Raw genomic sequence first — 15002 nt, 5'->3', positions numbered from 1 at the left:
GCGTATGATGGATGCTGACTACAAGGAGGCACAGGAGGGGTGGGTTTGGGTGTGTTCCCTGATAGTGGCTCATGGAGCCACTTATTCCCCTAATGATAACCATAGCAATATGGAGTGTTCTTTGTGTTCTGCCTTTCTTTGTCCTCAGCCAATGTGACCCACCACTGTCCTCCAAGCAGTGCCTTTGTAGATACCTTCCTGCTAAAACTGCCCCACCCTCCCCCCGGCTCTGGTCCAGCTCCTCACCTTGTTTCGGGATCTTCTGGTCTCTCCCCCACTAGTTGATCCTGGTTAGGGTCATAACTGTCCAATAACCAGTGTGTGCAAGGAATCTCCATGGAGTTGGTCTTTGGAGGAGGCCTGGCAGCATGTTAGAGGACTGCAAAGTGGAGGAAGTGAGGGCCTGAGCATGCAGCAAAGGCTACAGGAATAAGGGAAGACTGGCCAGGGGGGTGCAGGTTAGGGTCTGCTCAGAGCACTCTTACCTTGGCAGCTGGAGACACCTGAGCATCAAGGTATGCCCTCGCTGCAGGCTCATGACCTGGCTATTTGGAAAGGGCCCCTCAGCTGGCTCCTGTTCTCCAGGCTAATGAGAAGCAGCATGAGGCAGTAGTGGCCTGTCTCAGCCTTCATTAGTACTACCCTTCTCCCATTCAGCTCTGCTACTTAAAGAGCTAAGCTCTCTGATCTAATACCTGCCTATCCATTGCTGGAGCCCAGTGATGGGGCCTGAGTTGCAAAGTTTTCCTCCAGATGTGTTGTGTGCTTCCTCTACATCCTCATAAGGGCCCCACAAAAGCCAAATGGTGGCTCAAGAGAACTCATGGATATTTTCCCCAAACACATACACATGGCTATGAGTGCAAACTTGCTGAGGTTGTCAGGATCAGACCCCTCCTCCCACATTAGTGCTGTGCCCAGCCCCCTTGGCCAGCCTGCCAAGCCAGGTTCCTGTAGCACAGTGGCCTACTCTGTTCCTACCAATCTACCTGTGGCTTTGGCCTGGCCAGATCTCCTTGATCCTGCATCCATCTTCCTGGGTACCACCTGTGCTTGACCTTTCTGGTCTCCTTAGCTATCTTATGCGCCATGTGGCCAATCACCCATGGGTTCTTAAACCAAATTTGCTGCCTTCCTGTTTGTATGTGTTCTGGTGCTGGGTGCTAAACCTTAGTTTTGTTTTGTTTTTACCACAGTTCTGCTTCTGGCTTTGGGGTGGTTCATTGGAGATACAGTCTCACAGAATCTTCTACCCTGCCTGAACCATGATCCTCAGATCTCAGCCTCCTGAGTAACTGGGATTATAGGCATAAGCCACCAGCATTCAGTCCTGCTGCCTTTTTCTGGATGACTGTGTATCCATCTAACTGGACTTCTTCCTTGGGTCCCTCCATTCTACCCCTTCAGCTTGTGTCTCCTGTACCCTTCAGGTTTATCCACATGGGCTGTCCCATGCCCTGCTGCTGAGGATTAAGATGCCTTACCTCCTAACCTTTCTGAAGCCTGGCTCCTGGGAGCCTTACAGAAGCCTCATCCATCCCTTTCTGCAACAGCCTTGAGAAGGCAAAGCATTAGTATCTCTAACTGCATCCTCTTGCTCTTTGGGAGGCCAGCATTGGCACATGCCATCCTCAAAGACCCCTGGGGTCTTTGAGCTTTTATCCCTCCCACCTCCATTCCAATACCTTAATTAAAACTCCTTTATAGATAGACTTTGGAAGTCCTTCACAATGATTTCTGGAGCATCCTGCACTGTCTCCCCATGCAGCTGTGACCACGCACCCCCCCCCCCACACCCCGCAGCAACCAGTGTGTGGGGAATTTATCATGGCTGGGATATCATGGCTGCCCACCTCCATCCTGAGCCCTGAATCCCGCCCTCATCACAGCCTCACACCTGGCACCTTGGCCTTCTGTTTTCAGCCCCTTACCCCCACCCCTCCTGAGCTCACTCTTGGGAATCTCTTCCTACCTTCATTTGCTCCACACCTTCCCCCATGACTGCCCTTCTCTCTGCCTCCCTCCTCAACCCAGTCATGCGGTTCCTTTCCGCTCAGCTTCTCTCCTAAGAATCTCCACCCACACATCCTGCTGATTCTCCACTGTCTTGGTGAGGTCAGTCTTTCAGCTTCCCACTCAGGGCCACTGGTTACTGAGAAGGCTGGTGGATGTTCCTGGCCCTAGCAAGAGTGAGGCCTTCTATACACCAGTCTGTCTCTATAGACCCATGCCTGGCGACTCATGTGGCAGAAGGAGAATGCCAAGGAACCTTCTGGCTCAGAAGTCTGCCATCCAGAGGTACAGAATCATTCAGATCCTGGCTGTGTCATGATGGATGCCCCAACTCCAGGCTTCCCTGGGCCTGAGTTGCATGGACCTAGGAAGGCCCAGAGGACACTGATGCTTCTGGCACATGGGAAGCAGGGAGTGGAGATGAGCCAGCCACCAGATCATGTGCAGCCACCATTTTCAGGACTCTGAAGATGTCCCAGGAGAGTCCCAGATCTGGGGCGGGATTAATGAGAGGTGACATGAATTCTATAACCATCACTGGCCAGTGCAGCACTGATGGGGAACAACTCAGAGACCAAAAAAAAAAAAAAAAAAAATGAAACTTAACAAAGCCACTAGAACTATCCCAAAGATCCCATAAGAGGCAGCCTTGGCCGGGTGCCAGTGGCTCACAACTACTCAGTAGGCTGAGAGTGTGGTTCAAAGCCAGCCTCGGCAAGAAAAAGTCCATGGGACTCTTATCTCCAATTAGCTTCCAAAAAGCCAGAAATGGTGGTGTGACTAAAGTGGTAGAGAGTCAGTCTTGAGCAAACAAAAGGCTCAGGGACAGTGCCCAGGTCCTGAGTTCAAGCCCTAGTACTGGCACCAAAAAAAAGAAAAAGAAAAAGAAAAAAAGCAGCTTGCACAGAGCGCTCTCTGAAATGCTTTCCTCACCACCTCCTCCCATGGAATTCTTTGCTGCTGTCAATCCCATATCTCCCTGCCGTGCCCTTCAATCTTGACACTTGCAGCACTCTCCACAGCCCTGCATTTCACTGTTGAGTGGCACGTCAGCCTGCCCAGCCCTGCGCTACCTCTAATCCACACCCTTATTTTAGGGCCTCCAGCACCACCAGAACTTTCTAAAACAAACCACATGTTTTAAGAATCGACACAGTGTTAGCCCCTATTTTACAGATGAAGAAACCAAAGCTTGTGGAAATGAAAAGACCTGCTTCAAGTCTGACAGTAACAAAGCCAGAACCGTCCATCTGTGTCTTTGAATTTCAGGTCTAGCTCCTTCTGTCACAGTTGTGTCTTCAAAGCAGCTGATGCTCAGATGGCCTGGGAAATCTCAGCAGCTGTCAAAAATGCAATCGCCATTTTAAAGTCAACAAACGTGCTGAGTGCCAGTGACTCATGTCTATAATCCTATGTACACAGGAGGCTGAGATCTGAGGATGGTGATTCAAAGCAAGCCCGGACAGGGAAGTCTGTGACACTCATTTCCAATTAGCCACCAAAAGACTGGAAGTGGAGCTGTGGTTCAAGTGTGGCCTTGAGGGAAAAAGCCAGGGGATAGCACTCAGACCTTAACTTCATACCTCAGTACTAACATACATGAATGAATAAATGAATGAATGAATGAATGATAAGTCAGCAAACATTTACTTTGTACCTGCTCCATGTTAGAGGGTATGTGCTGTTCTGCTCATGCAGAAATGACTAAGGTGCACTTTCCAATTTCCTGTTGCCCCCAGTATAGAGACCAGGTCAGAGCTGAGGCTGATCTGCTGCCTCAGCTTTCCACTACCCCTTCATCCCTACACTCTTGCTTGGATAGGGCCCTGCCAAGAACCTGACCCCCAAAATTGTTATAGTCATTCTACTGCCTAGGTGCTGGATGCTAGGTACTTTATTTTCATCACCTCATTCCTTTCTTGTACGAACACTGAAGTACTAAGAGAGTATTAACACATTTTATAATAAAAAGGAAGCCAATGCCAGGCATGGGCGGTTCACACTTGTAATCCTTGGTCTGATTTCAGAGGGATTGATTGATATAGATGGATCTCGTGGTGAAGGCTTGGAGCTCCCAGCTGGAAATGTCGACTGTGGATAGAGCATGCATAAAGCCCTAGGGTTCAATTGTCCAGCACCCAAAGAATAAATAATAACATGTGTGTGTGTGTGTGTGTGTGTGTGTGTGTATGTGTGTGTGTGTGTGTGTGTGTGTGTGTGTGTATTGGTACTGGGGCTTGAACTCAGAGCCGTGGTGCTGTCCTTCAGATGTTTGTTTTGTTTTCCCTCAAGACTGGCACTCTACCACTTGAGCCCATAGCTCTACTCCCAACTTCTTCTTCTTTTTTTTTTTTTTTGTCCAGTCGTGGGCCCTGAACTCTGGGCCCGGGTGCTGTCCCTCAGCTCTTCAGCTCAAGGCTAGCACTCTACCACTTGAGCCACAGGGCCACTTCCGGCTTTTTCTTTTGGCTTATGTGGTGCTAAGGAATTGAACCCAGGGCCTCGAGCATGCAAGGCAAGTGCTCTACCAACTGAGCCACCTTCCCAGCCCTCTACTCTCAACTTCTTGCTAGGTAACTAAAGGTAAGAATTTCACAGACACTTCTGCCCAGGCTGGCTTTGAATCCTCAATTCTCAGATCTCAGTCTCTTGAATAGTTAGGATTATAGGTGAGCATGAGCAACGAGTTCCTGGCTTAAAAGGAAAAAGAAAAAAAGAAAAAAGAGCATATTTTAAACCTAGGGAATGAGATAAATTTCAATTTTCATTCACATTCATTTAAGGTTCACTACATACTGTGGAAATGCAAAATCAGGCAGAATGAAAACAGAGCTGAGAGAAGGCAGTCTGCTAGGGCATCACTGGCAGGGTCTTCATTCCTGACTGCTCCTCATGGAGGAGGCCGCATTCGAATTAGATGAACAAAGGTAGCTGAGACTGTAGTAGGGCCCTCCAGTCCAAGGGACCTCACAGACAAGGCTAGTTATCTTGAGGGGGCACAGGTGGCAATACAGTGTGACCATCACACAGGTGTGGAGGCTGGGCCAGAGTGAGGCTTCGTTCTCCAGGTCATCTCAGATGTGGCCCAGGTGAACAGCAGAGCATCATTTGCCTGTGAGCTTCAAGATTGCTCAATTACTGGGCATGATTGAGCCCAGCGTCATGCCTGTCATCCTAGCTACTTAGGAAGCTGAGATCTGAGGGCCATCATTCAAAGCCAAGCCCAGGTAGGAAAGACTATGAGATTAACCCAGCAAAAAGCTGGAAGTGGAGTTGTGGTTCAAATGGTAGAGTACCAGCCTTAAGCAAAAATGGTGAGGGACAAATGCCCTGGCTATGAGTTTAAGACCCCAGTACCAGAAGAAGAAGAAGAAAAGATTGCACATTACGTATTCCTTTTGGCAAGCAATTTTGTCCAGCTTCAAGATGCCTTAAAACAGGTAAAAGCTGAGTTCCCCATCCTGTGTCCCTCCCTTCCCTTGAGAACACGATTTGTCCCAGATGGCCCTTGCTCACACTTTCTATCTTTATTCTGCTTCTAAATGGGGGAGTGTGCTGGGAACCCCAGGCCCTTGCCAAGTGCTCCGTCTGCATCCATCGTTCCCTCTGAAATCGAACCCGGCACATACCTCAGCCTCACCGTCAACAGTCTGCAGCTCTGGCTTTGATGATGAATGAGAAACAAAAGTGATGCCCAAACTATTGGATTGTAAATAATGGCAGTCTGGGGAGGAACATGCCAGAGGGGCAGATATTGAAGGTGTAAAGTTATGACCTGGAGACACAGCTGAGTCCCAAATGGCTGCCTGCATTCACGGAGAATGATGGAATATTCGCTCCAAGTGAAGGAGGAGCCTTGGCAATCCTCAGGCATCTGCAGCATCTCCTCACAGCCTTCCAATGAGAAGCCCCAGTCTTGTTCACTGTGTAAGTGGTTCAACAGCGAACATTTACTTTGGTGGGAGAAAGAAATCCCTGGCATGTGGGGCGCCGGTGGCTCACACCTGGAGTCCTAGTTATTCAGGAGGCTAAGATTTGAGGATTGCAGTTTGAAGCCAGCCCTGGGCAGGAAAGGCCAGCAAGACTTTTATTTCCAATTAACCACCCAAAAAGCCAGAAGCTGGAAGTAGAGCTGTAACTCAAGTGGTAGAGTATAGCCTTGAGGAAAAACAAAAAATGCTCAGGCACAGTGTCCCTTGAGTTCAAGCTCTGGGAAGGCACACACAGAGAAACAAAACCTCTGGCATGTATGCCAGGCTGGGCCTTGGGACCTGAGCTTTTCCTGTCAGTGTGATCACGTCCTAGTTTCATGCCAGGCATGGGCCACACTGCGGTGTACCTTACCTGCGGTGCGTGTGACAGACCACCAGAGCCCAGGGGACAAGAGTGCTAGCTCTGCTCACCTAAGCTTTTAATTAACTCAGATAATTGTTCACAGCTTTAGCCTGGAACAAGCCCCAAACTCTCTACAGTGACTTGGGGTTTGTGTTTGGGGAGTGGGGGGCGGTCCATGAGACAGGAATTATTCCTATTTGAAAGGTAGGGGGAAAATACACAGGCACACACACACATACACATGTAAGGAACTATAGAAATGATCCCTGAAAGCCATGTACCGGTGGCTCATGCCTGTAATCCTAGCTACTCAGGAGGCTGAGATCTGAGGATTGCGGTTCAAAGCCAGCCCGGGCAAGAAAGGCCGTGAAACTCTTATCTCCAATAAACCACCAGAAAACAGGAAGTGGCGCTGTAGCTCAAGTGGTAGAGAGCTAGCCTTGAGCTGAAGAGCTGAGGGACAGTGCTCAGGCCCAGAGTTCAAGCCCCACGACCGACAAAAAAGAAAAAAGAAATGATCCCTGAAGGTATAGTCTTCACACACACACACATATACACAAACACATATGCACAGACACATATCATACATATACAGTTGTGCAATACATACAATGCTTGTACATGTGTACCATTACATCATTACATGCACATGGGCACACATGTATCTACTAGCATAGTTTCTTGTTAGGTTTTGGGGCTCATGATCCCTAGATGCAGATAAGCCTAGCCTGGGGTTGAGAGCCCTGAAGGGAATGATTTTGAGTCCTAGCTCTTCTCCCCACCCTCTGCCCCCAGCTTTGTTTTTTTTGGTGCTAGTACTGGCATTTGAGCTCAGAGCCTGGGCACTGTCACTGAGCTTTTTCACTCAAGATTGGCACTTTACCACTTGAGCCATGCCTCCACTTCTGGCTCTTTTTTTCCAATTATTTATAAAAGTGATGTACAGAGAGGTTATAGTTTCATGTCAGGTAATAAGTACCTTTCTTTTTGGACAATGTCACCCCCTTCCCTCGCTCTCTCCCAGTTTTTCCCTCCTGTCCCCACCCCCAAGTTGTATAGTTTATTTTCTTTCTTTCTTTCTTTTTTGGTCGGTCATGGGGCCTGAACTCTGGGCCTGGACACTATCCCTGAGCTCTTCAGCTCAAGGCTAGCACTCTACCACTTGAGTCATAGTGCCACTTCTGGCTTTTTCTATTTATGTGGTGCTGAGGAATCGAACCCAGGACCTCATGCATGCAAGGCAAGCACTCTACCACTGAGCCACCTTCCCAGCCATGTATAGTTTATTTTCAACATAGTGTGTAGTGGATTACTACTGCTGCATTTTTTTTTAACCTTTGTCCCTCCATTTTTCTGTGTCCTAGCTTTTTGGTGATTAATTGGAGATAAGAGTCTCATGGACTTTCCTGCCTGGGCTGGCTTCAAACCGCAGTCCTCACCTCTCAGCCTCCTGAGTCACCACCCATGAATCACCTATGCCTGTCAACTCTTCCCTTTTAACATTCTCTGATGCTTGTGCATACAGTAGTGTTCCTGTCACAATGCATTTCCCAGTACCCTGTGGAGAGGTAGACAGAGGGGACTTATTATACAAGCCCAGAGTGGGGCAAGGTGGCCAAGAAATTGACGGTGAGACGGGGCCTAGACTTCTGGCCTCCTTCCCAATCTGGTGCTCCTTCTATTCCATCATGCTTTCTTCTCACTTTCTAGTCCTTGCTCCTTTCCCATGCACAAAACCAAACCAAACACCCACTGGAGGAATTCCTGGCAGTCTTCACTGAAGGGTAGGAGCGGAGGACTTCCCCAAAGATAAGGCTTGAAGTTTTCCTTCAGACAGCTTGAGATACAATTTGAACTCTGAAAAGCCTAATTGTAATTATTTCCCAAGGATGAAATAATGCAAGATGGCGACATTGACAACCACCCAGCCGTTGGGTGTTGGTAGATCATACCTATAATTCTAGCTCCTCAGGAGGCTGAGAGTTGAAGATCACAGTTTGAAGTCAGCCTGGGCAGAAAAACTCATGAAATTCTTATCTTCTACAAAAAAAAGAAAAGCAGGAAGTAAAAGTGTGGCTTAAGTGGTAGAGCACCAGCCTTGAGAAAATAAAAGGGACAGCACCCAGGCTTTGAGCTTAAGCCCTAGGATGAGCACAGAAAGAAAAAGAAGGAAGGAAGGAAGGAAGGAAGGAAGGAAGGAAGGAAGGAAGGAAGGAAGGAAAAACCCTCAAGCTATCTAGCTACCAACTTAATCACCGAAGCCATGGGGGTAGCTTAGTGGCTCTTGGGGTCTCCACCCTTCACTGAAGTTTCCTGCTGAACCTGTACTACGCTCTGGCTTTGCGGGGGGTGGGGGTGGAAGGGGGGTCGGTGCCTAGTGCCCCCACAGGTGACAATGTCTCTGTTCAGCACATGCACTCCACCACCACAGTGGCACTTCCTGAGGTCTATGGAGCCTCACCTTTGGCCAGGCTTGAGAGGTGAGTTTGGAGGATTGTGGGGGCCATGGGATGTCTCAGTCTCCAGTTAGGAACCCATCATGCAAACTCCCATGGAAGCAGCCCAACCCTCCAAATGCACCACACCTTTAATGATTATGTGACTGAAGGCTGAGGGCGGGGCGGGGGGGGGGGGCTCCCTCAAAGTTCTTGGATTTTTTTTCCACATCAGGAAGTTGGAGCACACGCTCCTATACCCTAGCCTTGGCCAGTCTGGCCTGGCTTGATTGAAGGATGCAAAAATGACATTTCTCTCCCTCTGAACCTTTCTGCCTGCCTTGTGTGTGAGCAGCTACGGGGCCAAGGACTTTCCACAAAACCAATGGCTGCTCTGCATTATGACTCTGCTCTCTCCAGCTGCTTCGGTTCCTACCTGCTTTTCAAGCCAGTCCTTGTATACTCTAGATGCTCTATGACCTGAGAGCCTGTGCATAAATTCCTTTTTCAGCTTCCAAGAGCCTGATGTATGAGTGTGAGTATGTGAGAGTGTGTGAGTGTGTTGCTTACAATTGCAAGCCTGTGCTTTGTATACACATCATCCAGACTTCAGACTACTGCTGCAAGCCACGAAGTCTGTGCGCAGAGAGATAGGAAGAGAGGGATGTAATGTCAGAGACAGAGACTCAGACAGATGGACAGAGAGACAAACAGACAGACAGGAAAGACTCCTTGCCACAAGCTAGGAGCGTGTCTCTTTATGGGAAGATATAATGGGGAGCCCTGAGTGGGGAGCCAGGAAATCCTCTCAGATCCAGCTATGCAGCTTACGCTGGTTTTTGTCTGTGTTTGTGTGTGTGTGTGTGTGTGTGTGTGTGTGTGTGTGTGTGTTTTGTTTGTGCCCATGCTGGTGCTTCAATTCAGGGCCTTATGCTCTTTCTTGGCTTTCTCTGCTCTAGGCTAGCACTCTACCATTTGAGCCAAACCTCCTCTTCTGTCTTTTTGCTGGATAAGCATCTCACAGACCGCATGGATTGGCTTTGTTTGAACCATGATCCTCGGATCTCAACCACCTGAGTAGCTAGAATTATAGGTGTGAGCCGCCAATGCTTAGCACCCATTTTTATTTTTATTTTTTGACACAGCCCCATTACCTGGAGAGCAGCTCAGTATCCGTGCAGTGAGGTGCTGGGTGCACAGGGCTTGGTCCTATGCATGGGGACAGGAGGGGAGCTTTCCACCTGTCATCCATGAGGGACTCTGGCCTCAGGTGCTCTGAATCTACCAGTCACAGGCTCTCTCTGGAAACAGTTCCCCTCCCTTTTTCTCCCTTTTCCTGAGCTCCCTTATAAATTCCATGACTGGGAGGGAGCGTTTTCTGGGAACACTTTTCTTTTAGCCTCTGTCTTTCTGCCTTTAGAAATCGATTTACATAAAACAAGCAGAGGAGGTTTCTGGAGATGGTTTTCTATTCACAGGCAGCCCTTTGGGCCAGAATGCTTCCTTAACTGACTGTGGTCCGTCCTTCAGCCGGTGATTTAATTGACACTTGTGTAGGGACACGTCTCCCTCCAAAGTTACTGAGCAACTTGCAAAGGGTTATTTCCATCTTTGAGCAAGGCCTGTGGTACTCAGAGTGTCCCTGGAGTGTCCTTTAGCTCAGTGTGTAATCTAGTATATCTTTAATAAGTGGAGTCAATTCACTTTCAAAACCCTTGTAAAATTCAGCCTTTTAGTCATTCTGACCAGAAGCATTCAAATTACAAAATGAATAGATGGCCCCAGCAGCCTGGGAGATCTGCCCAGGATACCCGGCTGACAGCTGCCTTGATGGCCCCGGGAGGGCTCTGCCTGGATAAAGGCAGTCACATCTGCGCCCCAGAGAATGAGCTGCTTCTGTCTCTTCCACACCTCCTCTACCCGCCAGGGCACTACCCAGGGGCATAGGCATGGAGCCCAGCTGCAGAGGCTCCAGGAAACACATAGTCCAGCAGGCTGCCAGCAGAGAACCAAGGAACCGCCCAGACAAAGTGGACTCCTAAAGAACACCCAGGTTGCTCAGGGAGTTAATGGTAGAACCTGATCTCTTACTTTCCAGTGTCGTCGTCGTCGTCCTCCTCTTCTTTCTTCTCCTTCTTCTCCTTCTCCTTCTTCTCCTTCTTCTCCTTCTTCTCCTTCTTCTTCTTCTTCTTCTTCTCCTTCTTCTTCTTCTTCTTCTTCTCCTTCTTCTCCTTCTTCTTCTTCTTCTTCTGTTGGTGGGGGTCGTGGGGCTTGAACTCTGGGCCTGAACACTGTCCCTCAGTTCTTTAGCTCAAGGTTAGTGCTCTACCACTTGAGAATAAGGTGCCATTTCTGGCTTTTCCTGCTTATGTGGTACTGAGGAATTGAACCCAGGGCTTCATGCATGCAAGGCAAGCACTCTACCACTGAGCCACCTTCCCAGCCCCATTCTTCCTCTTGTTGTTTTTCTCTTCCTCCTCCTCCTCCTCCTCCTCCTCATCATCATCATCTTTTCTCTCTAGTAGTTAAGGCAAGAACCTAGATTTTGGAAAACTTTGCTTCCCCTTTCCCCTTCCTGGGGGTTAATTGGAGATAAAAGTCTTACAGATTTTCCTGCCCAGACTGGCTTTGAACCTTGATCCTTAGATCTCAGCCTCCTAACTAGCTAGGATTATAGTCCTCAGTGCCCAGCTAAGCCTCTGCTTTGAATACTTGTTTCACACATATCACTCAGATACATAGCCTGCCTCTCTGAGCCTGTTTTCTTATTTTAAATGGGCATGGTCTTAAGAATGTAGCCTCATTAGTATGATAGGAAGATTCACAGAGGTAGTGCATGAAACACACTTAACTAAAATGTGTTGCTAAAGTGGAGAGAAGAGAGTAAACTTGCCAAAGAACTTACTGCTGGCAGAGTTAGAAACCCTAATAAACTTCTCTAATAAGAAGAGAGTTCTCCCTTATAAACACTACACAGGTCTTCGAAAGCCCAGAGGAAGAAGAAGGTACAAAAAAATATCCCTGCCTCCCTCCCTGGGGTTGAACTCAAGGCCTCATGCTCTCACTTAGCTCTTCTACTCAAGGATGGTGCTTTATCAGTGAGCCACACCTCCACTTCTGGCTTTTTTGCTGGTTATTTGGAGATAAGAGTCTCTTGGATTTGTCTGCCAGACTGCCTTTCAACCTCAGTCCTCAGATCAGTCCTCACTACTCAGCCTCTCGAGTAGTGAGGATCACAGACATGAGCCAACTCCCAGCTTTCCTTCTTTTCCTTTGATGGACTTGGATTTGAACTCAGGGCCTCATGCTTAGTCAATAGTCTACCACAAGAGCCATGCCTTAACCCTTCCCTAATTGCTTTCTTTCCATGATGACTTGGTCTTGGCATTTATTCCACAGACATCTGAGCTCCAAAGAAGTACAAGCTTCTCTCTGGGGGAATGAAGACAAGAACACACAGATTTTTACCTCTGCCAGGTCAGCCAGGCGGAGGAGCTTCTGCCAGTAACCACAGTAGCCTGTCAAAGTGTATTTTCCTCCCTCCCTTCCTTTCTTCCTCCTTCCCTTCCTTCCTTTTCTCTCTCTCTCTTTCTTTCTTTTTCTCTCTCTCTCTTCCTTCCTTCCTTTATTTCTTTCCTTTCTTTTTTCTTTCTTCTTTCTTTTCTTTCTTTTTCCTTCTTTCCTTCCTCCCTCCCTCCCCCCCCTTTCTCCTTCCCTCCCTCCCTACCTCCCTCCCTTCCTACCTTCCTTCCTTCCTTCCTTCCTTCCTTCCTTCCTTCCTTCCTTCCTTCCTTCCTTCCTTCCTTCCTTCCTTCCTTCCTTTGCTTCTTTCACTGCTGGGGTTAGAACCCAGGGGCCTCATGCATGCTAGGCAAGGGCTTTACCACACTCAACTCTAAGGCTCATTTCTGTTGTATAAAATGCCTTCACAAGCCAGGCACCAGTGGTTCACATCTACAATCCTAGCTACGCAGGAGGCTGAGATCTGAGGATTGCAATTTGAAGCCAGCCTGGGCAGGAAAGTTGATGAGACTTTTATCTCCAATAAACTACTTAAAAACAAAAACAAAAAAAGCCAGAGGTGGAGCTATGGCTTCTGTGGTAGAATGCTAGCCTGTTTGTAACTGCAAGGCAATGACTGGCCTGTCTCAGCCTCACTGGGAGTGGTTGTTACATGACTTCCTCATTATGCTGCTATTGGGAGAACTCAGTGGATAAGAAAAACAAAATGAGGTGCATTGAGTATAAACTAATATGCATCCCTCAAAAGGAACAGACAAATGAAACATCCATGCAGCTAGATTCTAAAAACAATATTTAGTGGAAGCCAGGTACAGAAAGACTAGTGCAGGGATCTGAGGAACTCCATGTGTTAGGTGGTGCCTAGAATGGCAGAAGTTGGGGAGAAGAGAGAGATGAGGGAGGAGGGGGAGGGAAGAAGGAAAAGGGAGCAGGGAGGTGGATAGAGGAGAGAGGGACAAGGGATAGGGAGAGAGGGAAGAGGAATGGATAGGGATGGGGAGAGGAGGGGGGAGGAGGGGGGAGGGAGGAGAGGGGGAGAGGAGGGGGAGGGAGGAGAGGGGGAGGGGATAGGGAGAGAGGGAAGAGGAATGGATAGGGATGGGGAGAGGAGGGGGGAGGGAGGAGAGGGGAAGGGATAGGGATGGGGACAGGAGGGGAGAGGAGGGGGGAGGGAGGAGAGGGGGAGGGATAGGGAGAGAGGGAAGAGGAATGGGAGAGGAAGGGAAGGGAAGGAGAGAGGTTGGGCAGTGGGTACAAAATTACAGTGTGAAGGAGGAAATTCTATTACAATACGTTGGTGAATATTAGCCATTGTATATTTCAAAATAGCTACAAAATAGGATTTTAAATGTTCTTTCTACAAAGAAATAATACATGTTCAAGTGATGAATATTCTAATTCCCAATTGGACTATTACACAGTATATATAAGTTTCAAAACATCCACGATTGCCTTGTGTATCAAAAATTAAATCAAACTTAACAATAACATTCAGACAAGACACGAGTGGCTCATACCTATAATCCTAACTACTCAGAAGACTGAGATCTGAGGATTACAGTTCAAAGCCAGCCAGGCAAGAAACACCATGAGACTCTTATCTCTATTCAACTACCAAAAAAGCTGGAAGTGGTGCCATGGCTCAAGTGGTGGAGCACTAGCATTGAGCACAAAGAAGCTCAGGAATAGTGCCCAGACCCTGAATTCAAGCCCCAGGACTGGTGTGCGTTCAGGCACTCACTCGCTCACACACACACACACACACACACACACACACACACACACACACACACACACACACACACACACCTCAGAGAAAGAGCAAGAAGCAAACACACTGCCCACCAGGAAGCCACTATGTCATGTCACATTTCTTTTTCCTTCCTTCCTTCCTTCCTTCCTTCCTTCCTTCCTTCCTTCCTTCCTTCCTTCCTTCCTTCCTTCCTTCCTTCCTTTTTTCCTTCCTTCCTTCCTTCCTACCTCCCTTCCTCCCTTCCTTCCTTTCTTTCTTTTTTGGAAAAAAGGTAGGCAGGAGCTCTACCATTGGAGCCATACCCCAGCCTATACAAATATACAATGTTCACCTGCACACAAAAGTGGGAAAACATTTTAGGAGGTAGATTAGAACATGTGGAATTTTCAGCGGGGGACCTCTGGAGGAGGGAGTGTAGTGGGCTCGGGAGCAAATTAAAGAAGCACACCCAATTTGGGAGAGGCACCCTGAACAGAGCAACAACTACCCTACTGGATCCCAGGATGGCTTGAATTCTAATGATTTCTCAGCTTTACCTAACACAGCCATGCTGGGTGTCCCTGGCCCTTGAGAGGCACAGCAGAGCTGGGAGAATCAGGCAGAGCAGTACCTGAGGTAAGGAGTACACGCCAGAACAGGTGTAGATATGGCATAATACATGCTGATAAAGCCCTGTGGGTGCAGCCATCTATTTACATAATCTGATTGCGAATTCCTGCCCCTATCTGATACTGCCCTATTAGTAATCAGGTAATTTCTCCCGTTTACAGTATTGCACCTTATCAGTTACAACTGTGTTTGAGTTTCTGGGCTCTGGAACCCATCAAAAATAAGCAGTGAGTGTGCGCAGGGAATCTGGGTACATTGGTCTGGGCACCTGGGCCTGGCAAGTGTTTGCAAAACTGTCATACCCCAGGAGCAGTCTTGCAGAGAATTTTAGATGT

Source organism: Dipodomys spectabilis, unplaced genomic scaffold (genome assembly GCF_019054845.1).
Source record: "Dipodomys spectabilis isolate Male_0828 unplaced genomic scaffold, ASM1905484v1 ptg000062l, whole genome shotgun sequence".
Taxonomy (NCBI): Eukaryota; Metazoa; Chordata; class Mammalia; order Rodentia; family Heteromyidae; genus Dipodomys; species Dipodomys spectabilis.
The sequence above is the reverse complement of the archived record's forward strand: the minus strand, read 5'-3'. Positions refer to the sequence as shown.